We start from the raw sequence: 26,566 nt of genomic DNA, 5'->3' as shown, positions 1-26,566 counted from the left end.
GGCATTTTGGTCTTAGGAAGTTGACAGTTTGATGAATAAGGTAAAGAATTCATCAGAGAGACCACACAATGTGGAATAATATATCATGTTAACCTTCCAGATGGGTCCCAGGGGTCAGAAATCCAACTGGTCATTGTTTTAGAAAGAGTACTAGTAAAAATAGTTACAGAGAGGGAGAGAGGCAAACCATAAGAGACTCTTAAATACAAAGAACAAACTGAGGGTTAATTGCGGGGGTGGGGGGTGCAGGGGAGAGAGGAAATGGGTGATGGGCATTGAGGAGGGCACTTGTTGGGATGAGCACTGGGTGTTGTATGTAAGTGATGAATCACGGGAATCTACCCCCAAAACCAAGAGCACACTGTATACACTGTATGTTAGCCAACTTGACAATAAATTATATTTAAAAAAAAGAAAGAGTACTAATAAACTATTGCTATAATAACATCTATAATAACATTGACAAACCTCAAAGGAGATCCTGAAAGCTACGATAAAAATATATGACATAAAATACCATTTAAGTAAATTTTAAAAGCATACATACAATGCCTTATTTTTAGAGTCATATATATGAATAAAAATATAAACATATAGACAGGAAGTATATGCACTAACTTCAGTATGATGGCTGCTTCTGGGAGAAGGGAAGAACAGGGCTGGGAATAGTATGAAGGGGACATCAGTTACAACTAAATCTATTTACTATCTATCCATATTAAATAGGTACCTGCAACAAATAAGGAATGTTGTTGAAATACGTGAAATACGTTAAGTTTGGGTTGGGGTAGGTATTTTGGATATTTTGTAACAGTAGTCTCTGTACTTTTCTGTGTGTTTGAAACTTTTCATAGTCAAGCACAATAGGCAGAGTGGGAAAGACACCAGCTTTGTAGGGCTGGTCTACCAGCTCTGCTTCTGGTCGCATCTCTCCCAGCTCTGCCTGCCTTGACGTATGTGGCAGAAAAAAAGAAAACCGTATCTCACCAACAGTCTTCTTAGTAGCATCTTCGTAAAGGAAAGTCTTTCTCTCCTAGCAAGTGTTCTCAAGAAGATCTATTGATGGGGCACCTGGGTGGCTCAGTCAGTTGAGTGTCTGACTTCAGCTCAGGTCATGATCTCACAGGTCATGAGTTCAAGCCCTGCGTCGGGCTCTGTGCTGACAGCTCAGAGCCTGGAACCTGCTTCAGATTCTGTGTCTCCCTCTCTCTGCCCCTAACCCACTTGCATTCTGTCTCTGTCTCTCTCAAAAATAAATAAACATTAAAAAAATTTTTTTTAAAAAGATCTATTGATAACTACATCTTCTCTTTTCTGAGTATCAACTTCTATCAATCTGTAATTCCCAGAAAATGGAGCTCCAGTCCAATACAGTTCAAGTCAAACCAGTCATGTCTGAACCACATTATTCTTTGGAACTGGAGCATAACCTTAAAGGTCCCTTCCAACGTGGAGTTCCTAAGACTGGTTGTTTTTTCAGAAGATTTTTCAAGTTATGAGATACTTTTCTCCTCAACCACCAATAAAACAATACCATCACTTATACCTATAGCTTCGGATTTTTGTTTTTGATTTTTAATAACGCAGTTAGCAACTTAACCACTGGGTGCTACTCTTGTTGCAAACAAAACAACTATTAATAAGAAACCATTTCTCTGGAAGCAGCATCTAGAATTTTTAAGGTCTCCCTTAACTATCAGTGAGTGACAAGGTTGCCCTATCTGGGACACTAGATGGTTGGAGAAAGCATGATGTGCTATTACCAAAAAAGGTCAGATCCCAGATCAGCATTAGCTTCCAACCAAATTCACTACCATTGTCAGCATTCATTGATGATGGTTCAAGTTAGGTGAGTGTTCACATTAAATGTGTGACTTAAATAGTCACCTAAACCTCTGTTTATATTTTCTTTGGGAGACATACCACGTTTCAGCATATCATGTCATGTACTTAGTGATTTTGCTTGTTTAACTCCCTGTTCCAGAACACAGCTCCAGGAGAGCAGGAATCTCAGTCTGTGCTATTCACTGATGCACAGCAAAGACCCAGCCAGGTGCCTGTGACACAGCCTAGTGTTCAATGACTGGTTGTTGAATGAATGAATGAATTTCTGCACCTTGTAATCCCTACCTGCCAAATTATGATCTTAATGACAAAACAAATAATAGCTACTCTTTATTGAAAGTTTACTACAGGCCAGGCCCTGGGCTTAGTACTTCATATTTCTTTTAATGTTTCAGGGGCCTCCTATGACTGATGTGTTAGTCCTGCTTTGCAAATCAGAGGAAACCAAGGCTTAGGATAAGTGAACTGCCTGAGTTCACACGACTGGCAAGATGCAGAGCAGGGGTTGAATTCCAGTCTGCAGAACTGCAAAGCTGCCTCTCAAAACACCAGCTTGAATACCAGATATGTAGGAAGGCTGTGTGTACAGCACCAGGTGAGAACAGATTTTTCTGGGGTGCCTGAGTGGCTCAGTTGGTTCAGTATCTGTGTCTTGATTTCAGTTCAGGCCACGATCCTAGGGTCGTAGGATTGAGCCCCAGGTTGAACTCTGTGCTGAGCATGTTGAGCATGGAGCCTGCTTAAGATTCTCTGTCTCTGTCCCTCTGCCCCTCTCCCACTCTCTCTCTCTCTGTCTCTGTCTCTCTCTCTCTCTCAATCTCTCTTTAAAAAAAATAAAAAAGATTTTTCTGCACTCCAAATAGGATTGGTAACCTCCCAGTGTCCAGTAATCCCACTGACCTTTACCAGCTCCCCTCCTTCGTCGCATGTCGCACTCCCCTCTTGAGTCCACCCTTGTCCCCACTTCCACCGCCTGGCACAGAGCCTTGTCACAGTGTCATGCTTGTTCACAGGGATGTTGATTCGTGGGACACACTCACTTCCTGAAGTCCAGATGAAATCACTGCATTCTTAGAAGTGTGGTTTAGGGGAAAAGGCCTGCGCTTTGGAATCACACAGTCCTGGGTTCAAATGCAATTTCTGTGTTTTTACCTGTGGGACATTTGAGCGTTATTTGATCCTTCTGGGCTTGGTTTTTTCACTGATTAAGTGGAACTCCTGATACCTACCCTGCAAATCTGGGGGGTGGGGGAGAGTTAAGAAAGATTCTTGCACTAAACGTGCCCCTCCTCTTTCACAAGGAGACATAAGGCACAACCAGCATTCTTTTTCCCTGTTAGAAAAAAAGGTAGAAGTATAAAGAAATAATGGCATTTAAGATTCCCACAGCAATTTATCTCGTCTTGTTGGTGTCCTGCTTTGTGGAGGATGGGCTCAGGGCAAGGAAAAGGGACTTGGGGTAGTTTCTCTTCAAGCTCCCTCTGCCCTCAGGTGTGAACTTCTGTTGGGAGTTGTGCAGAGGGAGTAAGTGATGAGGGGAGGACGAGGGAAGGAAGGTTTGGGGAGATTCACCCAGATTTGCAGTTGCTACAAAACAACACGAATGGGTTATCTTTTTATTATTATTATTATTATTATTATTATTATTATTATTGATTTGTAGGGCTATTTATATATTCTGGAATAATTATTCTTTTATCTGTTATAAGCATGCAAATACATCTTTATGGTTTATGGCTTGTCTTTTCATTTATTTCTTGGTATTTTTTGTTGTTTAGTTGTGCACTTATTTATTGCTGTAAGAGTTCAAAAAGGCAGGGGGCACCTGGGTGGCTCAGTCGGTTAAGCGTCCGACCTCGGCATAGGCTTAGGTCATGATCTCACGGTTTGTGAGTTTGAGCCCTGCATTGGGCTCTCGGCTGACAGCTCAGAGCCTGGAGCTTGGGATTCTGTGTCTCTGTCTCTCTCTGCCCCTTCCCTGCTTGTGCTCTGTCTCTGTCTCTCAAAAATAAATAAACATTTAAAAGAAAAAGAAAAGAGTTCAAAAAGGCAAATAAAGCCCAATGTTAGCTTTAAGGAAAAAAAAAAAAAAACTAGGTACATGGACATTTAACTGGTAAATGAGTATGTGTTAGCCTGTTACAGTTCTTCTTTTTTATATTTTATGTTATTTCATGAAGTGAAAATAAAAAATAAACACCACAAAAAACTTTGGCCCTGGTTCCCCTCACCTCAAGGACTAAAAGAGCTAGCTACACAAACCCCTTTCTTTCCCTGATCTTAAACTTACTTTACTGAAGGCTATCGAACATAGGATAAGAAAACTGTATCTGAAGATGACTTGGAACTCTGGGGACATTCTTGGCGGAGACACCCAATCACAGGAACAGCCCCAGGCCAAGTTGTGAAAGAGGCTACGTGTCTCTGGGCGCCTCCATTCCTGAACCCCCACCCTGTCCTTTCAACATCTCCTCCCCCCAGGCACCTGGCAGCCTCCTTGGATTCCCAAAGTCACCTCTCCCAGCACGAGACACACATACTTAGTCACAGAAAAGGAAGACTTACTAAAAGTGAACTCAACCCCAGAAGTGTTTACATTTTGAAAATCTTTACAGAGTGGTTAGGAAAAGACACAGGGAATGGCCAAAATTCCTTAGTGGGGGTCTCTCACAAGGCATCACAGAATGACCCAGGAGGCCTCTCAGAAGGTCCCCACACATCCACAGCAACAGTGCTCATAGAGCATAGAGACCCAGTTTTGTTCAACATCAGAGCCCAATGGCAAGCTGGCCTGTGGTGCTCTGTAGACAGGAAACAAATCCGTGTGGAATGAATTAAACGACATCCTGTCTCTGTTGTTCTGTGCCAGGCATGGTGGGAAACATGGGGCACACATATGTCTGTGAAGAGAACTCAAAGCTTCCTCTCCTCAGGGAACTTCCATTTTGTGCCTGTGGTAGTGAGGGAAAGGGGATGAGCATGTTGAGAAGGTCTATACATAAAATAAGTAAACCTCTATTATCGGTGATAATACATACTTTGGAGATGGGGCGCCTGGGTAGCTCAGTCTGTTAAGGGTCTGACTCTTGATTTGGGCTTAGGGCATGATCTTGCAGTTGGTGAGATGGATCCCCACATGGGCCGGCGAGGAGCCTGTTTGGGGTTCTCTCTCTCCCCCTCTGCCCCTCCCCCGCTCACATGTGTGTGCTCTCTCTTTCTCTATTTCCTTCAAAGATGCATACATACATACATACATACATACATACATACATACATACATACTTTGGAGATAAACAAAGCAGGAAAGGGGACCAAAGGGCAGGGGGAGGAACCATTTGATGTAGGAAGGTCGGGGTGCCATTTTGAGCAAAGAAAGTGAGGCCTTGTAGGGAAAGCAGAACAGCAAGTGGATGAAACCCCCTCAGCCCTCCAACATTCCCAGTCTTTGAAGACTGAACCCCTCAAGGTCTAAGAAGACATTATGCAATGTCTTGCTTCAGTGGTTTGCATACACTGTTCCCTTTCCCTGATCCCTACCCACCTGTCTTTTCTGCCTAGCCAATTCCTTCTTGTCCTTCAAGACCCATATCAGATGCCACCTCCCCTATGAAACTTTCCCCAAAGCCTCCAGGCACTTGTCATTGTTACTTCCTTTGCACTCCCATAATACCGTGCTCACTGCTTACTAGAAGCTCTTATTTAGTACTTTTCCTGGGGCGTCACACGTGTTTCGCAGAATTCTCACAACAAGGGGTAAGCTATTACTGTCATCATCGCTTTTAGACGTGTAAGAAAACAGGTTCTAACAGGTTGAGTAACTTGTCCCCGGTCATCAGCTAGGTTTGGAAGACAGGACGTGAAAGTCAACAACCCACGCTCCAAAGCAAGGCTCTCCCCGCAATTCCAGGAGCCTCACCTTGCACCGGGTAAACTATATTTGTGTCAGAATTTTCTGCTATTTCTTGATTAACTTGAGGACAGACACCATTTCTGTTTGAATGGGGGAGGGGTTGTCTGGGGAGTAGTAGATAAATATTTGGTCAGTGAATAAAGGGATGAATTAGTCACCAGTTCAGGCATGCATGTGGAATTTATTTTTGAGCTGGGGCCTTCCTGTGCTGCCTAAATCATACCTTCGAGGTGACTCCTTACTCCACCTGACCCCACCAGAACCAAGTAGTGCTGGGGAAGGGATCCTTTCCACAGTTAGATATTGCTTCCTTTACTGTCTCCTTTGGGCGTTCTTAAGGAAAATGGTTTGCGACAGCTAGGGGAGCGCAGGCCAGCAGTGGAGCCAGCAGAGTGTATGGAGGGTGTGGCCGCAGCACTTGGACCCAAAGGCCCCTGAGCAGCCTGGACCCAGATACTAAGCCATTCTCCCCTCTGCATCCCAATTGTCTCTGAGTTTCTCTCCCAAACACATAGGCAAACCTCGGACACCAGGTTGCGAGGCAGGACATAAGGAGACTCTGGGTTCCCCCCAGAAAAGTCTTTTCAGTCTTTCTGAAAAGATGGAAAGTATAGTTTTCTGTTGGCTGGTCCCTAAGATAATTAATGAGATCTATGTCCATACTCCAATAGGGGAGAAAAGGAAAAGAAGAAGGTCTAAGGGTGACCAAGAACAAGGGACAAGGTGGTCTTAGAGAAGGCAGTTTGCACATGGAGAATTTGTCCCTGTTCCTGATAGACAGCTCTGAAATGTTTACTGAGTCAATTAGCTGGGTCTAGGGAAGGGAGGTGCTTTTGCTTCCGGTAGTTGGAGATGGTGTTTTTCTTCCAAATCAGGGTAAGGAAATATTTACGTCATATATTTTCTGAAGGGCTTTCTACAGTCAGCATCTTAATATTAAACTTAAAGTTGCTAATTGTTCCTACTCCACCTCCCTCATTCACTCATTCAACAGCATTAAGCATCCAGGATATACCTAGTTTGTGTGATGAGCCTCAGATACCAAGAATCCATGGCCTGTCTTTAGGGAGGCTCCGGTCCCGAAGGGGACAGACAGTAAGTGTGGAAGCAGACAGGTGCCGTGACTGTCAGGCCACCACTGCAGCTCAAAACAGGGGAGGAAGGCTCCAAAGATGACTCATGTGTGAGCAAAGACTTGGAAATATTTTAGTTGTTTTTCTTTGCTGGGGGGATTGGAGGGGAGAAGAATCATAGCCTGTTTTAAACAGAATTATTTTATTGTTTAAGCTTGAAAGCAATTCATTATGTATTTAAGGGGGATGCAAGGACGGAGACAGAAGCCCTGAAGTATTCCATTTCCATAGAGCCCTAACACCCCCTTCTGGGGTGGATAAGGTTTCAGGTTTGTGGGGATGTGGGCAGAAGTGGGGACACCCCACACCATACCCCACAACCCACACCCCAGTAGAGGTAGAGGTAATGCATGACCCTTGGGTGCCTCTCTGTAAAACAGAAGTGTCGCATTAGATATTGTCTCCAAGGCTGAATCGAGTGCCCTCGTTTTGCAACTCAGCCATATCAACCATTTTCATCACAGCGTGCTTTTTATGGTATGTTATCTTGAAAGTTGAGGGTTTGCGATCAGAGAGCAGGGAATCAGTAAGGGTAGGGTGGGGAAGAGTCTGAGGGAAGTTGAGAGTGAGGGAGCACTGTGGGGTGAGGTGGGGTGAGGTGGGGTGGGGCAGGAAAATCATTTGAAGGGGAGACTCCTCCTGATTCTTATCTTTCCCTCTTTGGAAGGCATTTTCTTTTCCCGACTAGTGACCAGTGTTTCTTCACTGGAGATAATGATAGATAACCAGCATCACCAAGGTATTCGTTTAATGCTTTGGCCCCTCTAGGAGACACAGTCTTCATTTATTATACTTTAGTGTGGGCCCGGCACTATGTGCCTTCGAACAATGCTTGGAGAGCGTTTTGAAGCAGATGCCTTCAAACTATCCCGTGAAAGAATAAGTACAGTAAAAACAAGAAGTCTTTGTTTAGGATTTTGCAGTTCACAAAGAAGTGTATTACTTCATTCACCCTAGGCACAGCCCTCTGAGTTGGGCAGTGCCACTCTCTACATCTTACTGGTCAGGAAAGTGAGGCCACATAGTTAGAAAACGTACCCAAGGTTGTACATCTGGTTATGACCAGATATAAACCACAGGGCACAAATATTAAGGAAGAAGATGAAGGGAGAGTGAAGAATCCACTCCTTTTGGTGCAGATGGGCCAGCAAAGCAAATGATACCTACTTACTCCAACCTGAAAAATGAGAAGGGGTCACCCCACATGTATGGTGCAGTGAGTACACATCACTTCCTGCTCCACAGCTGCCTTCTTCTCAAGATCTGAAGACTCTGAGGATCATAGGTTTTCTGATCATGACCGTTCCCCTTTATTCTGCTTAGAACCAGCTCCGTAAGAAACAAACCTCCTCTGGGTGTTTAGAACTGGCAGTGTTTGCCAGGGTAACAGTTATTTTTATTCATTCATTCATTCATTCATTCATTTATTTAAAGTTTATTTATTTTGAGAGACAGAGAAAGCACAAGTGGGGGAGGGTCAGAGAGAGAGAGAGAAGAGAGTGAGAAACCCAAGCAGACTCCACACAGACAGTGTGGAGCCGGATTTTCGGCTCAAACCCACAAACCACGAGATCATGACCCGAGCCGAAGTTGGACAGCATCTCCTGCCCAGCTTCCATGAAGAGAGGGGGTGTGACTCAGCAGACACCCGTGTTGGGGCTGGGGGAAAGGTGGGAGGAAGGTGAGGAGAGCACCACAGTGTGGCTCAGGGTTCGTTTGAGGTCCCACCCGCCCCCCCCCCCCCCCATCCCCGCAGGAGCAGTGAACCGAGGCTTCGTCTGTGGCCTTGTGCCCTTTTGCCCTTTCATAGCCCCAGAGGGGCTTCCACCCAGATCTGAGGCTTGGACAGAATCCTGACTATGAAAATATAACAATTAAAAATAGGAAAACAAATATAAATAACTACTGGCTTTCTTTTTTAAACAACATGAGTATATTATATAGGGCCTGTATTATAATTTCTTCCTCAAAGAATTTTTGGAGTTCACATCCTACCAATTGTACTGCAAGGTGAGTTCGGTGTAGGGCCTAATGTAGGGCTTGCTGCTCAGAAAGTTTTTATTGACCAAAGAACCCTCCCAATCCCCAACCGCACACCTAAGGCTGAGAAGTTCAGGGAGGTGAAGCAGGGAAGGCTAGGATCTTCTCCAGTACATGTAAGTGAGGATTTTAGAGTTTAATGAAGGCTGCTACAGTTTGGGGTAGACCAGGACTCCTTCTCCCCTGCTCCCTGCCTTCCTCCCTCTTCTCTCTCTCTCTCTCTCTCCCTCCCTGCTTCCCTCCTCCTTCTCTCTCTGTCTCTCTCCCCCTCCCTCCCTCCCTCCCTGTCCCTTATCTCTCTCTTTCTTTTTTATTTTAATTGGGAAAATACGAGCACACATGGTAAACTGAGAGGGACCAGTAAAAGGGGAGAGGTACCATTTATAATTGTCATATTTCATCAAACCCAATATGCCATCATTTGAAGATGAATAAGAAGGAACAGATGTTGACAAACTATGACATCCCATCCTGATTTCAGAGATGTTAAAATGGGGAAAATGTGCAATATATTCAATATTTAAAAAGCACTGCTATTACATCCATCTGAAAGTTAAGCAAGTTGTTGTAGACAACGTTATTAGACAGCTAGTATTTATTTAACCCTTATCTGATGTTACTGTGTGCCAAACACTGTTCTTAGCATTGTATAAATAATAATTAATGTTAATTATTGAAATCCTTGAAAACAACCTGTGACATAAGTACTATTATCACCCCCACTTTACAGATCAGGAGACTGAGGTGTTGACACATTAAGAAATTTTCCCCAAGTCAATAAGTAGCAGATCTGAGCTTCAAACTCCGGTTGTTACCCTCAGTCTGTTCTTCTCACACTACTGCACGTGATGGCCTACAGTAAATGTTGCGTGGATAAGTGAACGGATGAGTGAATGAATGAAAAGAAGAATCAGCACCGGATTTCAAGCACAGGGCTTAGCATGAATGTCTCCCTTCTGTCCCTCCTCCTCTTAGGAAGAGGGCCAGTACGTCTTCCTTAAGTTCAAGGTCTCAGTACATTGGTTAAATTCTAAAGGAGGTGAGGAAACAAGAGCAGGGAGTGGGGTATGGCGTATGGGAGGGAAAGAACAGTTGCAAAATAATCAGCATGGCTATTTTGTACTTGTAACTCTGCTATTCATCCTACTGGAGTTTAATGATTTATCAATAAGATCATCCGGACCGGGGGAAAAAGGACGGTGTTCTGGGAGAGAGTGCCACCTATTGAAGGAATGACCATCACCACAGCTGGAGAATTTCATCCGGGACACCCAAGACAATGGGACAGAACAGCTTCAGAAATGGACCTACGACAGGAAAGCCAATTTCCCAACAAATGACCTTGAACCTAAAGCTGAGTTCTTATCCAGGCCATTACCAGATGGTAATACTCAGAAAGCCTTCTTGTAAGAGGTTAAAGAATCTGGAAAAGATCTGTTTGGCCCAAACAATGAGGACTCTGCTGAATTCCATGCCCTGACTTGTGCAGTGTTGAGTCCAGGTTATTTCTTTTCTTTTCTTTTTTTTTTTTTTTAATGTTTTTGTTTTGTTTTGTTTTAATTTACATCCGAGTTAGTTAACATATAGTGCAACAATTTCAGGAATAGATTCCTTAATGCCCCTTACCCATTTAGCCCATCCCCCCTCCCACAACCCCTCCAGCAACCCTCTGTTTGTTCTCTATATTAAGAGTCTTTTAATGTTTTGTCCCCCTCCCTGTTTTTGTATTATTTTTGCTTTCCTTCCCTTATGTTCGTCTGTTTTGTATCTTAAATTCCTCATACGGGGGCGCCTGAGTGGTTCAGTCAGTTGGGTGTCTGACTTCGGCTCAGGTCGTGATCTCACGGTTTGTGAGTTCAAGCCCCACGTCAGGCTCTGTGCTGACAGCTTGGGGCCTGGAGCCTGCTTCGGATTCTGTGTCTCCCCTCTCTCTGCCCCTCCCTGGCTCATGCTCTGTCTCTCTCTATCTCTCAATAATGAATAAATGTTAAAAAAAAATTTTTTTTAATTCCTCATATGAGTGAAGTCATATGATATTTGTCTTCCTCCAGCTGACTAATTTCGCTTAGCATAATGCCCTTTAGTTCCATCCAGAGTCCAGGTTATTTCTGAGCTACGTACTGCTACAGTGAACACAGAGGTAAACCTAAACTCTTAGGAAGGAAGAAAACTACCAATTATTGAGTTGCTATTATGTGCTTTATAAAAGTTTTAATTTCACCTTTATTCATACAGTAAATACCTACCAAACAGTTACTATGTGCCAAGCACTGCCCCAGAAAATGGGAAAACAGTACTGAACAAAGGCAGTAGTCTGGATTCCTATTCCTCAGCAGCTTATGGGGGGGCCGAAGGAGCAATCGACAGAATATAAACAAGTACTATTGTATTTCGGACAGTGGTAAATGTTGTCAAGAAAATGAAACCAGAAAATGGGGTAAGAGCAGTCACATTATTTACAACTACCACTGATCTTGTGAGACAGTGTTACTACTCCCATTCCACAGGCTCTGAGAGGTAAAGTGTTTAGTTCAAGTTCCTTTGAACTCATTGTGAGTGGGCAAGTTAGCAATGGAGCTAGCTAGGATTTAATTCTCTGCCTTTCTGAATCTAAAACTGTGTCACACCAGTCCGCAAGGCTGTCCAAGAAGAGTAAGATGGACAAGCAGTATAAGATGTACCAGTTGGCCTGCTATGTCAATTATCATTTCTATTTTGTTGTAAGAATTGTTTAAATATGCAAGCCTCTCGGGGGCACCTGGGTGGCTCAGTGGGTTGAGCGTCCAACTTCCACTCAGGTCATGGTCCCACGGTTCGTGGGTTTGAGCCCCGTGTCGGGCTCTGTGCTGACAGCTCAGGGCCTGGAGCCTGCTTCGGATTCTGTGTCTCCCTTGCTCTCTGCTCCTCCCCCACCCATGTTCTATCTGTCTCCTTCTCTCATCAATAAATAAATGTTAAACAAAACAAAACAAAACAATATCCAAGTGTCTCTGGTAAGGCACATAGGTAAAAATACTATGTGGCTATTTACACAGATTCTCCGAATCTGATAGTCCTTGCTCATTAAGAGTGCCCTTAAGAGGGGAAAAACAAGCAAAGACCCTTCCATCCTTACCATTTGCAACAGACAATTAGCCAGTGAGGCTTGTACTGATCGTGTACTTTCAAGAAATGTGTATGACTTTTTTATGACACAAATCTCATCATATTAGAGGATATGTGGACTTCCTTGTGCTTTCACAGTCAACTGTCACTTCCAAGAAGCTGGGAAGAGGAGCGCTGGAGAGAGTTCCATGGTGTGGCTCCTGCCGAGCCATCTGCAGGACAGAGAATATTGGGTTACCTCCCCAGAGGAAGAGGCTGCCCTTTGTGTTTGAGGTCGGAAGGATGTTGTCTCCTCTGCATGTCCAAGGCAGGGTCTTCACAGCGTCAGAACCCCTGTCAGGCAGCCTGTTGCTTCCTCACTCCCCTCGGAAGCCGGAAAGGACATGTGTTTCCTCACCTCCAACCACTTCTCTTGGTCCAAGGGCAGGCGCAGGTCGCCAGGCTAAAACCACTGCAATTCACATCAAGTCTTCAAGAATATATGGTAGTTTCTAACCACTAAAGATGACTCTGCATCCTACAGTTGGGCTGAATCGGAAAGGAATTGCTCAGTTTGACAGGCCCTGCTGCCAGCTGGCTTAAAAAGCTGACTCTCAGGCTCGCAGATGACAAGTAGGAAATGCCTTGTTAACACACAGGCCCTGGCTACACCGCTGTCATTGTGGACAACTGAGTGACCGGCGCAGACCCGGCCACTGCCTCTGTCCTCCCAGCCTCCTTTTTGTTAACCCCTGTGGGCTGCTTTCTTTCCAAAAAGTAAGACACTATTTAATATGTTTTTATTGAATCTGAAAATGGCTACAAGCATTTTGAAGAACAAACTCATTAGAAAACAGAAAATAGCCAGAACAGACTTTTAACGTACTTTTTAAAACTTATGGCACGGGCTGATAATGCCAACACTTCACTCTGTTAGCCTTCCCTAGATCATTCAGGATTACCTGTTTTGTGTCCTGTGTGGTCCTTGAAGAAATAGGTCCATAAAACATTGCTAAGGGAAACCCGAGTTAAAGCCTGATGGAGCAGGGGGTTCCGTTGGTAAGATCTTCCCTGTGAAAACTTGGTGGATTGTGCTTTTGCACAATTTCCACCCTCTTTGACTCTGTGCATCCTCAACCCCAGGACTGAGAGTCCCCTCCTGTTTTTAAATAATCTCGTTATCATTGGGTTTTCCATTAGATGAAGTGAACAGTCTAGGATGCCCATGAACATAACCCTTAAGAAATGGCATGTTCCTCCTTCATGTATGGTCCTCCGACTGTCCTGACACTCAGAATGTTTCCAAATGACTCTAGCTTTTATTTTTTCTAGAATTTTGTTATCTTGGATTTAAAAAACATTTTTTTTAACGTTTATTCATTTTTGAGAGACAGAACACAAACAGGGGAGGAGCAGAGAGAAAGGGAATCCGAAGCAGGCTCCAGGCTCTGAGCTGTCAGCACAGAGCCTGACATGGGGCTTGAACTCACAGACCATGAGATCATGACCTGAGCCAAAGTCAGATGCTTAACTGACCGAGCCATCCAGACGCCCCTAGTTATCATGGATCTTTTAATGTAGATCTCTTAGTACCTTGGCACCTTGTTACCTCAATGTCTTGATCTATAGAAATTTATTGATTATGACGATGACAGTATGTTTCCCCTGAGACATTTCATTTATTCAGCCAGTGTTTTGTGGAGAACGGGCAGTACTAAGCTAATAGTGGTTCAAAAGTCTGTGGTAAATAGGCCAGGTGAACAAAACTGGGAAAAAGAACAGTTTGAGGAAGTCTTGGAGGCATGCCAAATTTGGAGTAATGCAAGCACTCTTTTGCATTTTGAACAGAGAGAGCGATTTAAGGAAGGTCTTGGAGGCCTGTCAAATTTGGAGAAACTCAAGCACTGTAATTCAGTGAGGTAGGAATGGAAGGTACACCTGAGGAATGGTAAGAAGTGAGGTGAGGGGACCTGAGACATAGGTTAATTTGCCTTAGTACATCAGTAAGACAACAGAATGCCCCATCCCTTTGATTGCTAATTAAAAGTCCTATTGGAGAGCCTCATTTACTTGGAGTTTTAGACACACACACACACACACACACACACACACACACACACACACACACCACCCCTACATGTCTTTACAATGGAGAGGGTATAAAATTTTTAATTTTTAAAAACTTTACTTTTAATTTTTTGACATACCAAAAAGGTGTATGTAATTCGTGTATACAACTTGATGAGCTTGGAGACAAGTATACACCTGTGAAACCATCACCACAATCTATGCTATTAACCTCTCCACGTCCAAAAGTTTCCTTCTCCCCTCTTATTAGTTTCACTTTATACTCCCCATTTTTTAATTAAAAAATAATATGGCTTCTCATCACTAGGAACATGATTATGGCACATGGGAAGATTGATATTATACTTGGTACCTCTTCACATATTCATGTATTCATAAACTATGTACATTTTCGGTTCCACACTTGGCTTATATGCTCCTTTTCAAAATTATCTTTCCATTCTAAATAGTGGAATATATATGTATACCTCTGAGTCGATGCTTAGGTTATGTGGTACAAGTAGCTTTATGGATTTGGGGAAATCCTGAGAAATTTGAAAAACTAGATGTGCAATAAAATAGACATTTAATTAGCTGTTAATTAGAGAAACCAACATACAATAGCCTGTAAAAATTGTTCATTGTTCAACTCCCCAACGTGCAAAGCTGTAGTTCCTGTGCCAGCCCCTTGCACAGCAGTAGTTCTGAGTAATTTTCCTCTAACTGATGCCCGTGGCTCTCCATCTGTCGATACATTACTGCCTGAATTTCTATAGGGAAGGCATATTTTTAAAATCCTTTCTTCCCTGTTGCATTTCACTGTGATTTTCTACTGAAGTGATGTTAATTTCAGCCCCAGCAAATTGTTGTCCCAAGCCTGTTAGGAATGAAGGGCACTTCTGCAGGTCCTTTTCCTGATGGTCATGAATTATGACGGGATATGGACAGGGTAAAGTCAGATCAGTATGACCGAGAGAGCCAGGGAGAGAACCAGATGGTTTTTAAATTGAATAAAAGGTAAGCTAGGCATCTTGATTTCCAGGCTGTAAGAGTAAGAAACTCTGAAAAAAAAAAAAATTCAGTGAAAACAATATAGATCACACACATTCTTTTCTCATCAATGAGAGTGTCTCATAGTGACCAACATTTGGGTGGAAATTCCGAGATGACCAAAGCTAATAAGGAATTTGGGGTACTGATATGCAAATAAAGATGAGAGGTACCACATCGGAGTACCTATAGCATAACTAAGTGAAGGAGGAGCTGAAAGAAATCTAAATATAATCTGAAGACTTCTGGGTTCCAAGAGAAAGGAGTATTTTTATAAGGAAGTAGAAAATTGCAGCAGGTGTAGGAAAATAGAAAATGAAAAAAAATCTGTAATTGAAAAAGGGAAGTTTTGGGGAAAAGGAAATCATAGAAGTAAGAATAGAAATTTTTATATGCCCATATTTAAAGTATACTTTTCAGAAATTGAATTGCCCAGTCAAGTGTCTTAACGTTTATTGGACAGGCTGTACATACATAAAATGATCCTATATACAAAGAATTGGCATTTAATCAACATGCAGTCTCCCTTTTTCATACCCTTTATCTGATTTCCATGACGTCCTTTACCCCTACTTACAACAGCCAGGATCTCCAGAGGGAATCCTGTAATTCTGTGACAAGTTGCTGTGTAATGTTGGTTTTTGATGCTGGGTTGGTTCGTTCTCTCTCTCTCTCTCTTCTCCAGTATTTTGCTTTATTTCCTCGCTACCCAGAGTTTATTTTACAGAACGTAAATTAGGATCTGTCTGAGATCACACAGTGAATATGTGACAGACCAGGATTCAACCCCAACACCTATTGCTGCTGCTGCTTCTGTTTCTTCTTCTTCTTCTTCTTCTTCTTCTTCTTCTTCTTCTTCTTCTTCTTCTTCTTCTTCTTCTTCTTCTTCTTTTCATCACAGAATCTGCGTAATATTGCCACAATATGCCCTACCTGTTACCATGGGGCTAATTTTCATACTTAACCTACTTGGGGTCCAAATACGTGGTTGGGTGCAGATCCACCTTGTACAAGGCAGTTTGGGGGCTCCAGTCACACCACAGTTTTTCTGAGTGTCTCCTCTTGCTCAAGCTGTGCTGTGTCAGTTTACTTGGTCATGCGCAGTGGCCTGGATTAGGTCCACCTCCTCTGAGCAGGGTCAGGTCCTCCTCCCCACAGGGTCCTGTACAGAGTTGTCTTGCACTCATTATTTTATGCTGTGGTATATTAATTAATGTAATGTATTTGATATTTATATATATGGCATCCTTATGTCCTGCTTCCCTTACTTGGGGCAGAAATGATGTCATTCCACATGGGGTCCCATCTTCCCTGATTACTAGGCTGGGCTTCCTCACCCTGTCAGGCCCTTCCCCTGCCACGAACCCGAGTGCCACAGATGCACACGTGCGTTCGGAGGGGTAGCCCTGGTTACTCTCGCCTCACTGCTAAGGCCCAAACTGAGACTGGATGGCCCCTCACACTGATGCTGATTGCTCGATGGCTCCAGGGATGCCTCTACATCACTGCTGCCGCCACCGTCATCACTGAAGCCAGAGGCCTGATGTGGCTGATGAAGTATGACAGGTGGGGAGAGAATGCTGGGGCTGAGCCTCCTGCTCGGTCCCACCTCTCGTGCTAAGCAAGGCAATGTGTCCTTGACGTGGGCGGGTGGGATGCTACTTCCCTTAGGGTCTCACTCAGCCAAGTTGGCTAGGGATCCTGGCATTCCAGCATTTTCAGTGCAGCTGTTAGGGGGCACATGGGGCGGGGGGACATAGGTTCCGTGGACAGCTGCGGAACCAAACCCCCAGCCCTTTTCTAATCCCAAATCTTGGGTGCTGACACCGCACACTACTCCTCGCAGGGGCTTCCTGCCAGACGCATTTTCCCCATCAAACAAAATTTAAGAGATCTGAAGTAAAAAGGAAAGGGATCAAGCTCTTGGTCCCAGTTCTTTTCTTTTCTTTTCTTTTTTTTAAACTTATTTATTTTCTAATTTACATCCAAGTTAGTATATGGTGCTATAATGATTTCAGGAGTAGATCCCAGTGATTCATCCCCTACATATAACACCCAATGCTCATCCCAACAAGTGTCCTCCCTTATGCCCCTTACCCATTTAGCCCATCCCCCCACCCACAACCCCTCCAGCAACCCTCAGTTTGTTCTCTGTATTTAAGAGCCATTGTTCCCCAGCTAAAATGTCTGGGAGACGACTCCACCCGTCTGCACCGTGAGTTCGCTGAAGGCTCCCCCTCACATGGGTCTCCCTGGTCCTGCCACAGTGCACGGATGACCCGGAGTAAACCCAGGAGCATTTACCAAATCAGCAGCGTTTCCCTTCTTGTTTCGCTACCTTTTCTAAGTCTGTTTTTTAAAGTCCATTATTTCCTTTTTGAGTCAACATCTATTGGCCATATTGGGGGTGGGGGGAGAAAAAGCTATAGTATAAAGCTTCAGGTCACTGAAGATGCTGGGATTGAGATAAGTGGCCAGCCTGTGGCCCTGGGGTGCCTGGGATCCCAAGAGCATTCTGGGAAGGCATTGGAATGAGTAACCAGAAAACAAATTGCTGTTTAAAATTGTAGTAAACTGAAATTAAATGGAATATTATATGTTCCCAATATGGCCTAAAATGACATGAAAATGGAGAAGCACATGAGGATATTAATCCACTAGGAACAGAGAAGTGTAATTTGTAATTGTAGTATAGAATGGAGGGAGAGCACTTATCTCAGTTGCTTGATGATTCCTTTTAACTTCTGTCCCCTCCTGCTGCTCCTCCTCCTCCTGCCACTACTCCTCCTCCTCTTCCTCCTGCCGCTCCTCCTCCTTTTCCTCCTGCTCTCCTCTTCCTCCTGCTGCTGCTGTTCCTCCTCCTGCTGCTCTTCCTCCTCCTCCTCCTCCTCCTCCTGTGGCTCCTCCTCCTCCTGTGGCTCCTCCTCCTCCTCTTCCTCCTGCCGCTCCTCCTCCTCTTCCTCCTGCTCTCCTCTTCCTCCTGCTGCTGCTGTTCCTCCTCCTGCTGCTCTTCCTCCTCCTCCTCCTCCTCCTCCTCCTGTGGCTCCTCCTCCTCCTCTTCCTCCTGCCGCTCCTCCTCCTCTTCCTCCTGCTCTCCTCTTCCTCCTGCTGCTGCTGTTCCTCCTCCTGCTGCTCTTCTTCCTCCTCCTCCTGCCACTCCTCCTCCTCCTCCTGCTCTTCCTCCTCCTGCCACTCCTCCTCCTCTTCCTTCTACTGCTCCTCCTTCTCCTCCTGCTGCTCTTCTTCCTCCTCCTCTTCCTGCCGCTCCTCCTCCTCCTGCCACTCCTCCTCCTCCTCTTCCTCCTGCCGCTCCTCCTCCTCCTCTTCCTCCTGTTCTCCTCTTCCTCCTGCTGCTCCTCCTCCTCTTCCTCCTGCTCTCCTCTTCCTCCTGCTGCTGCTCCTCCTCCTCCTGCTGCTCTTCCTCCTCCTCCTCCTGTGGCTCCTCCTCCTCCTCTTCCTCCTGCTGCTCCTCCTCCTCCTCCTGCTGCTCCTCCTCCTCCTCTTCCTCCTGCTGCTCCTCCTCTTCCTCTTCCTGTCGGGCTCTTGCAGAGCAGGTCAAAGAGCCTGTTGGTTTGTACTCTGTTTCAGGCCTTCAGTGGGTTAATATTGTTGCCTTGTATCTCGGTACAGCCCAGAGTAGTGTCAAGTTATATTATTCCTTCCAGATCATGTTTTTGTTTTTGCTTAAAGATTCTGAGAAAGCACCGAAATACCTAAGCCCTGAAGTAACAGGTGTACGATGGAAAGCAGACTATAGAACAATGTGGTACCATTGCTATCAACAACCCCTGGGCAGGCCCTCCTTCATCTTCCCTCTTCTCCAGAGTTCCTGAGGGTGCCACGTACACCCACATGGGAGCACCTTATCTGCCCTGGAGGCCTGGAGGAGGAGGCTCCAGCTGGACAGAGCACAATTATGTGTCTGACATGGTTTAATAACTAGGAGGCAATGTACCGTTACAAGTCAAGATGTAGATTAAATACTGAGTGACATGGGCATGCAGAGAAAGAAGGAAGCCCTGTGGGCTGGAGGGGTCAGGGAATATCTCAAAGGACAGGGAAATAAGTGGGGGCCTGAAGGGATGGGGAACGTTTGAATGGTTGGCATGAATTATGTGAGAGAAGATGTGGGGGTGAGAATCAAACAGCCCATCAATAATTATCTAATGTGGCCTCATTTTGGAGAAGACATACACTCTAGGGAATGCACTGAGTGCCCTGAAGACGGCAAGCTAGCCAGGTTGTTAGATATTAAAGGCTCATAGGAGAAATGGTTAGAAAGGTAGATTAAGGCCAGTTTGCTGAGGGCCTTGAATGCCAAGTAAAAAAAGGTTTGGAATTTATCCTGTAGGCTAGGGTGTTCCACCCACACTGGGATGTCCCACCATGGGTTATAAGTGAATGGAGGTAGTGGCCTACTTTGGGGAGGTTGGGGGTACCTAGACATCCCAGTGTCCATACGCATTTATCCCTGTCTCCATGCAAATATCATAGTCTATGTTTGCCATGACCTGGAAACGTTTGGCTCTCACTGCCCTAAAGACAATGCATCACTGAAGATATTTGGGCACTTGGTGTGATATTTTGAGTTATAATTTTATTTTCCTCCCCAAATGGACTAAAAACTTCTCCAAAACAAGAACTTTCTTATCTTTCTTCTGCTGTTCCCACTTTGCTGCATGGGGAGCAAATGCTCAAGAAACACTTGTGATTATTTGACTAATTGATATTATGGCTTTAAAAAACTAAACATTGCAAATCACCTACTGGGGATGACTACTATGCTTGCTTCCAGGAAGGCCTAGAAAGCATACAATTCCAAACAAGAGTAGCTCTAAGTGGTGGGTCAGAAAAATAAGCTTCAAAAGAATGTAAAAACATTTATGCTGGTGGTCATGTTCAGAAGAACTGTGAAGAAAGAAAATACCGGACAGTCTCAAGAGTTGAATAATATAGAAGAATAATTCTCTGGGTTAGGACTGGGGCTTTTGCTCTTCGAGAATCAAGACTGACTAATTCGTATGTTAGAAACTTCCTGATCATAATTCTAGTATATTCTATGTAGCAGTCATCAGGCTAACAAAAATGTCCCCCTTTATTAATGTTTTTTATTCTCAGGTGAGGGTGGATTGTGAAGTCCCACTTAAAGGTGAAGAGATGTGACCAGTCTGTAGTCCTTCAAAATGTTACATAAAGCTACTATACTACCCAGTAATTCCATTGCTAGGTAGCTACCCAAACAAAATTAAAACATACGTCCACACAAAAATATATGAATATTCATAGCAGCATTATGTATAATAGCCAAAAAGTGGAAACGACCCAAATTTCCATAAATTGGCAAATGGATAAGTAAGACATGGTACATTCATACAATGGAATATTACTTAGCAGTAGAAAGGATCGAGGTGCTGATATGCTACAACTTGAAACCATGCTAGCGAACCAACTCATTCATAAGAGACCACATTTTGTATGACTCCATTTCTGTGAAATGTGTAGGGTAGTCAGATTAAAGACAGCAGGTTGCCTGGGGCTGAGGGGTGTGAGGGAAATGAGGAGTGAATGGTAATGGGTAAGGACTTTCTTTTTGAGATGATGAAAATGTTCCAAGATTAGATTATGGTAACAGGAGTGCCTGGGTGGCTTAGTGGGTTGAGTCTCTGACTCTTGATTTCAGCTCAGGTCGTGGTGCCAGGGTGGTGGGATCGAGCCCCCCCACCCCCTTTGGACTCTGAATGTGAAGCCTGCTTATGATTCTCTCTCCCTCTCTCCCTCTGCCCATCTCCTCTGCTCGCATGCACTCTCTCGCATAAAATAAAAGAAATGAAGTAAAATAATTTAATTTAATTTAATTTGGAAAAAGATTATGGTGACAGTTACACAGCTGTGTGTACTCAAAGGCATGGGAAAAAAGCTGAGACGGTGCTACAAATGAAAGGCTCTAATCACTGTGAAGGAAGAGCTGTTCTGCTCGGCAGGCAACGCCTTTCACCTGACGACTGGTTTGTGTCCCCGTATATTTCTCCAAAAGAGCATCATGGTTTGGCGGGTGGAAGACAGTACAGCTAACCTTAAGGAGGAGGCGGAGGAGGATCAGGTTAGTGTGGGAAAAAAGGGAGGTTAATAGAGCAAATTGGTGCTCGTGAGGGCACGAAAGGGGTCTGGCAACAAATTGAAGCCCGCTCTTCTCTCCCCTCCGTGGGTCCCGGTGGTCTGCTCAGCAGCCGACCTACCGACCAGCTCTTCGCGGCGTGGACAGCTGCTGCACTGCCACCCTCTCTCCTTTAAAGGCAGACGCCAACCGCTTCTGTGTGGTAAGCGAGTCCAGTTTTCTTGGTCGGATTTAGGAGCAAAGATCTGCTCCTGAGCAGTAGAGGGCACTGTTAGCACGTAAAGTCTGGGCTGAAGGGCACAGGAAGCCTGAAGTAGTCGAGCTAGTCTGCAGGGCATTAGAATCTAACGCTCTGAGACTAAAACAACGTATTTTAAATTTTAGAACACAATTGCCACATTCTTGAAATAATGATTCGGCAACCATGCCACGGTATTAAAATAAAACCAAACTGCAGCAGCACTGTTAATTCCTAGAGGGATGTTTATTGAGACAGTCTGGACATTTTTTTTTCATCCAGTAAATGAATGCCTACTGTGCAGAGTCCTTTGACACAGCCTAAAACTATAAATCCAAAGAGACACCCGAGGGCTGCCCTTGTCAGATTGAGAAAATGAAGCCTGTTTCGTCCATATCTACATTCGTCACTTGAGCTCGGAATCCTATTGGATTCCATTCAAGATGCAGGTATTGTCAGGAAACATCTGATAGAAAAGGAGGGAAAATTGTTGGTTTTCATCTTTTCCCTGCCACCTCAACGGTGTGCAAACATAATAGCCAAATTTATTTAGTGCCTACCGTATGCCAGGCATTGTTCTCAATGCTTTACAACCTCAGTATAAAAGATGTGGTCTGTGGGCCAGCATCTCCAGCACCACTGGGAGCTTGTTAGACAAGCAGAACCGCAGAGGGCACCCCAGAATCTGCACTTTATTTATTTTATTTTTTTTTTTTTTTAATTTTTTTTTTCAACGTTTTTTATTTATTTTTGGGACAGAGAGAGACAGAGCATGAAGGGGGGTAGGGGCAGAGAGAGAGGGAGACACAGAATCGGAAACAGGCTCCAGGCTCCGAGCCATCAGCCCAGAGCCTGACGTGGGGCTCGAACTCACGGACCGCGAGATCGTGACCTGGCTGAAGTCGGACTAGAATCTGCACTTTAAAGAGATTTGTATGCACATTAAAGTTTCAGAGGCACATGTATTGTCTTACTCAATATCCATAACCATCCTGTGACAGAGGTATTATTATTATCTCCAGTTTAAAGTGGGAAACCAAGGCAAAGAGAAGTTAAAGAACTTGCCCTGTACAAAGTTGTGACTTTTAACACAGGCAAAATAGCTTCCATGCTCGTGCTTTTATTCAAATTGCTTAACATTTTTTTCTTCTTTATCTTCTCCCCTCATATGCATAAAATGGACATAATAGACACGTCTACCTTATTATCATATTTGTTAAGTAGTCACTGTTTATAAATGTATTTGAGACCCTTAAGGCAAAAGTACTTTTTATGGGTTAATTACACAAAGTAAACTCTAAGCACTCTTTTCTTAGGGGTGCTTTTTTACCACAAGTACATTTTATCATAAATCTGTTTTTATGTCTGCCTCACATACCTGTAACACACCAGGCACACTCCTACCCCAGGGCCTTTGCACTTCCTCCACATATCTGCACACCTACCCCTCTCACCTCCTTCAAATCTTTGTTTAAATAGTACATTCTCTAGAAGACTTCCTTGATTACGCTATTCGAAATTACAACTGTCCCTTCTAAGAAAATAATTCAGAAAGGAAAGCAGCTTTCCTAAAACTGAAGCAAAAGAGAAGACCGTTATTTTAGAGAGAGGGTTGTAAGTGAGCGAGGGTGGAGCGAAAGAGGGAGAGAGAGAATCCCATGAGGGGCAGAGGGTGGGAGGGAGAGAGAGAGAGAGAGAGAGAGAGAGAGAGAGAGAAAGAAAGAAAGAAAGAAAGAAAAAGAAAAAGAAAGAAAGAAGGAAAGAAAGAAGCGGGGCTCACCCAAAGCTCAGGAACCGTGAGATCATGACCTGGGCCAAAGTCAGATGCTTAACCTGACTGAGCCACCCAGGCACCCCAAAAGAGAAGGTCCAGGAAGAATAAGCTTAACCATCATGCCACCATCAGGTTGCCTCTCATTTCTGAGTGGGTCATGAAGAAATGGAGAGCAGCAACCCATAGTGCTCACTGTGGTTGTCAAGGGCAGACCCGGCCAGCCATGAAGAAGCTCTCCTACTGTGATGTGGCCCTAGTCAATACCTCAATGAGAGAAGAAGACATACCTTAGACTAGACCTACCATGATGTTTTCAATGCTGCCAACAAAAGCTGTATCAGTTAAATGGACTCCAGCTCATTGGGTTTAAATATATTATAGTTTTCTGTGACCCAAGAAAAAAATTATAACTGTGCTGTGCCCCTCAACACACACACACACACACACACACACACACACACACACACCCCTACCTTATTCCTCTTCTCTGCTTTGTTCTTCTCAGTAGCATGTTTTACAACTCGATAAACAGGATATTTTTTAATTTGTTTCATGTTTCTTTTTTTTCCCATTCGAATATAAATTCCCCTGAGGGCAGGGATTTTTGCTCATTTTGTTCACTGTGCATACCTCCCTACCCCCTCTCTTAGAAAATTGCCTGGCATCATGTAAGTGTTTTGTATTTGTTGAATGAATGAATAAACACGTGAAAGGTTCCTACTTGCAAATTTCTTAAGATGTTGGGCCACATTTTAATCAGGTTTATATCTCAAAATCCTAGCTGTGTAATTGGCAAAATAAATGTTTATTGAAAGGGGGTTGTTGTATTGACAGCATATTTATAGAAGTTTAAACAGCATATTTTAAAAGTTTATGTCAACAGAATCCTTTTTTTTTTTTCTGTTATTCAGAAAATATCAGGTAAAAAATCTGGCTATTATACCACAAATCATAAGAACAGCTCACTTAGCTATAATAAAGGATAATTTTTTTTAAAAAAAGGATAATTATATGTTATGTATTTGATGTCTACAGTGTTGAGAATTTCATACTTGATAGGCAGTTTTTATTTGATATGTGAAAATTTTAGTAGCTTTTGAGGATATCACTTTTTACTTAATGCTATTGAGTTACTTTAAAACTTTCTCTGTGTGTCAAAGTTGTAAAAACTGTTATTTGGTGTAGTAGTTGCTAAGGTAACCATCTTAATGAGCAATTAATCATGTGAAATCAATGGAACTTATCCATGTGTAAAATTTCAACTCCAGTGGTTCAGAAAAAGACACATCATTATTTTCATGTTTTAAAATGAAATTCAAATTTTAGTCATATGGAGGGGTCAAAGATGCCACGTCATATTTGTTAATAAAATGTGTGATTTGCATTTTAGGTGTTACTAGGATTTGCTAGTATAAAATACTCTTTACCTTATGAGTGTCAAACCAATAAAGAAAGAGGCATCAAAGTCTGTCAGATAAAGATAAAATGATCCATCCTGTGACTGATAAAACTGAATCGAGGATGATAGCTTGAATCTTTGGTCACAATCCAGTCTGTTCCAAGCCTAGATCATGGGATGACTTAACCTGGGAGAGATTCTGAAAACCCACTCAGAATCACTCCTTTGAGTGCATATGCTTGAGCTCCACTACTGGGGAGAGAAGAGTGGGCCTTTTAGAAGGCAAGCTATGCCTGAAGTTACTATATTTACCAGATGGAAATGGGAAAATGGACCCAAACACAACCATTCTTCAGCCCCCTGGAAGAATTAAAAATGGAGCGGTGCTAAGTCAGGTCTTCATATTCACAAACAAAGAAGCCTCTCACATCATCTGGGGAGAATCAAGTGGAGGACAAAGAGACTGGCAGGTGCTCTCTCCCCATTACATTAAAAAAAATAAACTTATTATTTTTAAAATATTTATTTATTTTTGAGAGAGAGAGATAGAGAGAGAGAGAGACAGAGTGCAAGCAGGGGAGGAGCAGAGAGAGACAGAGACACAGAATCTGAAGCAGGCTCCAGGATCCGAGCTTTCAGCACAGAGCCCAATACGGAGCTCAAATCCACAAACTGCGAGATCATGACCTGAGCTGAACTCGGGTGTTCAACCGACTCAGCCCCCCAGGTGCCACCTAGGTAAACCTATTAAAGTAGAATGTATGTGGGGTGCCTGGGTGACTCAGTCGGTTAAGCGGCTGACTTTGGCTCGGGTCATGATGTCATGGTTCCTGGGTTTGAGCCCCTCATCAGGCTTCACACTGATAGTGTGGAGCCTGCTTGAGATTCTCTCTCATTCTCTCTCTCTCTCTCTCTGCCCCTACCCCACTTTCTCTCAAAAATAAATAAACTTTAAGACAAGAGTCTGTTTCTTGTTTTGCCTCTCATTAAATAAATAAAAAATAACCTAGAATGTATGTTGGCATACCATATATGCAGAAAAATGCAAAAATCATGAGTTCAATAAATTTTACAAAATAAACACACTTATGTAACTAGCACCCAGATTTTAAAAAGAGAAGGACACCATCCTTTATCCTAAAAGTCCTTCCTGTGCCAACTGATCCACAAGCAGCTTAATTGCATGATGAAACACAGTTTAAAACTCCTTAAGGGGCTATAACAAAATCTAGCATACCAATAACATAAACTCAGAACAACCAGGAACCAATAAAAAATTATTTATGAAAAGAAGCAGGAAGAGGGGGGTTAAGATGGTGAAGGAGTAGGGTGACTCTAAGCATGCCTCCTCCCTAAAACACAACTAGATAAATACCAAATCATTGTGAACACCCAAGAATCCCGCTCTGAGGACTGAGAGAACAAAGCTGCATGTCTACGAGCAGAAAAAAAGACCAGCTCATGGAAGGTAGGAGCTGCAGAGAACTGACTGGGGGAGGAAAGAGCCGTGGGTGCTGCAGAGGGGAGACAGCCCTGATCGCAGAGAGAGGAATGAGAGAGAGAGAGTTTTAAAAAAAAGAGTGAAAACTCGTGTGGGGGATTGCACAAGAAAACTCTTCCCCCAAACTATTGAGTGGGAAAAGGAGAGGGTTTAAATACTGCAAGTTTTTTGTATAAACAGCAGAACAGAGTTTGAAGTTTCAGAGGTCAGCACCATAGCCAGGGTGGTGCCTGGCATCATTAGCAGTACTCCAGTGGGGAAGGAGGGCAGAGACCTGGGAGTAGGCAGTGTGGTCCGAGGATCCCCTAGGTCACAGGGGAAAAAACAGTTCCCCGGCTTGGAGTGCATTTGGTAGGGGTGATACCTCTTTGGGGGCAAAAGAACCGCTGGGCAATGTTACGCTGCTGTAT

At 43.7% G+C, this 26,566-nt stretch overlaps 1 long non-coding RNA gene across 1 annotated transcript in view; it reads left to right on the top strand.

Moving 5' to 3' along the window:
* Positions 1-26,566, top strand: part of LOC122210666 — a 237,897-nt gene that overhangs the window by 164,719 nt on the left and 46,612 nt on the right. Inside the window, exon 5 of the long non-coding RNA XR_006198162.1 lies at positions 2,241-2,440. This is a non-coding gene — a long non-coding RNA (uncharacterized LOC122210666). The remainder of the gene's footprint in view (positions 1-2,240; positions 2,441-26,566) is intronic.

The sequence above is a fragment of the Panthera leo genome, chromosome F2 (genome assembly GCF_018350215.1).
Source record: "Panthera leo isolate Ple1 chromosome F2, P.leo_Ple1_pat1.1, whole genome shotgun sequence".
NCBI classification, from domain to species: domain Eukaryota; kingdom Metazoa; phylum Chordata; class Mammalia; order Carnivora; family Felidae; genus Panthera; species Panthera leo.
This window is presented reverse-complemented; position numbering and strand designations above follow the sequence as displayed.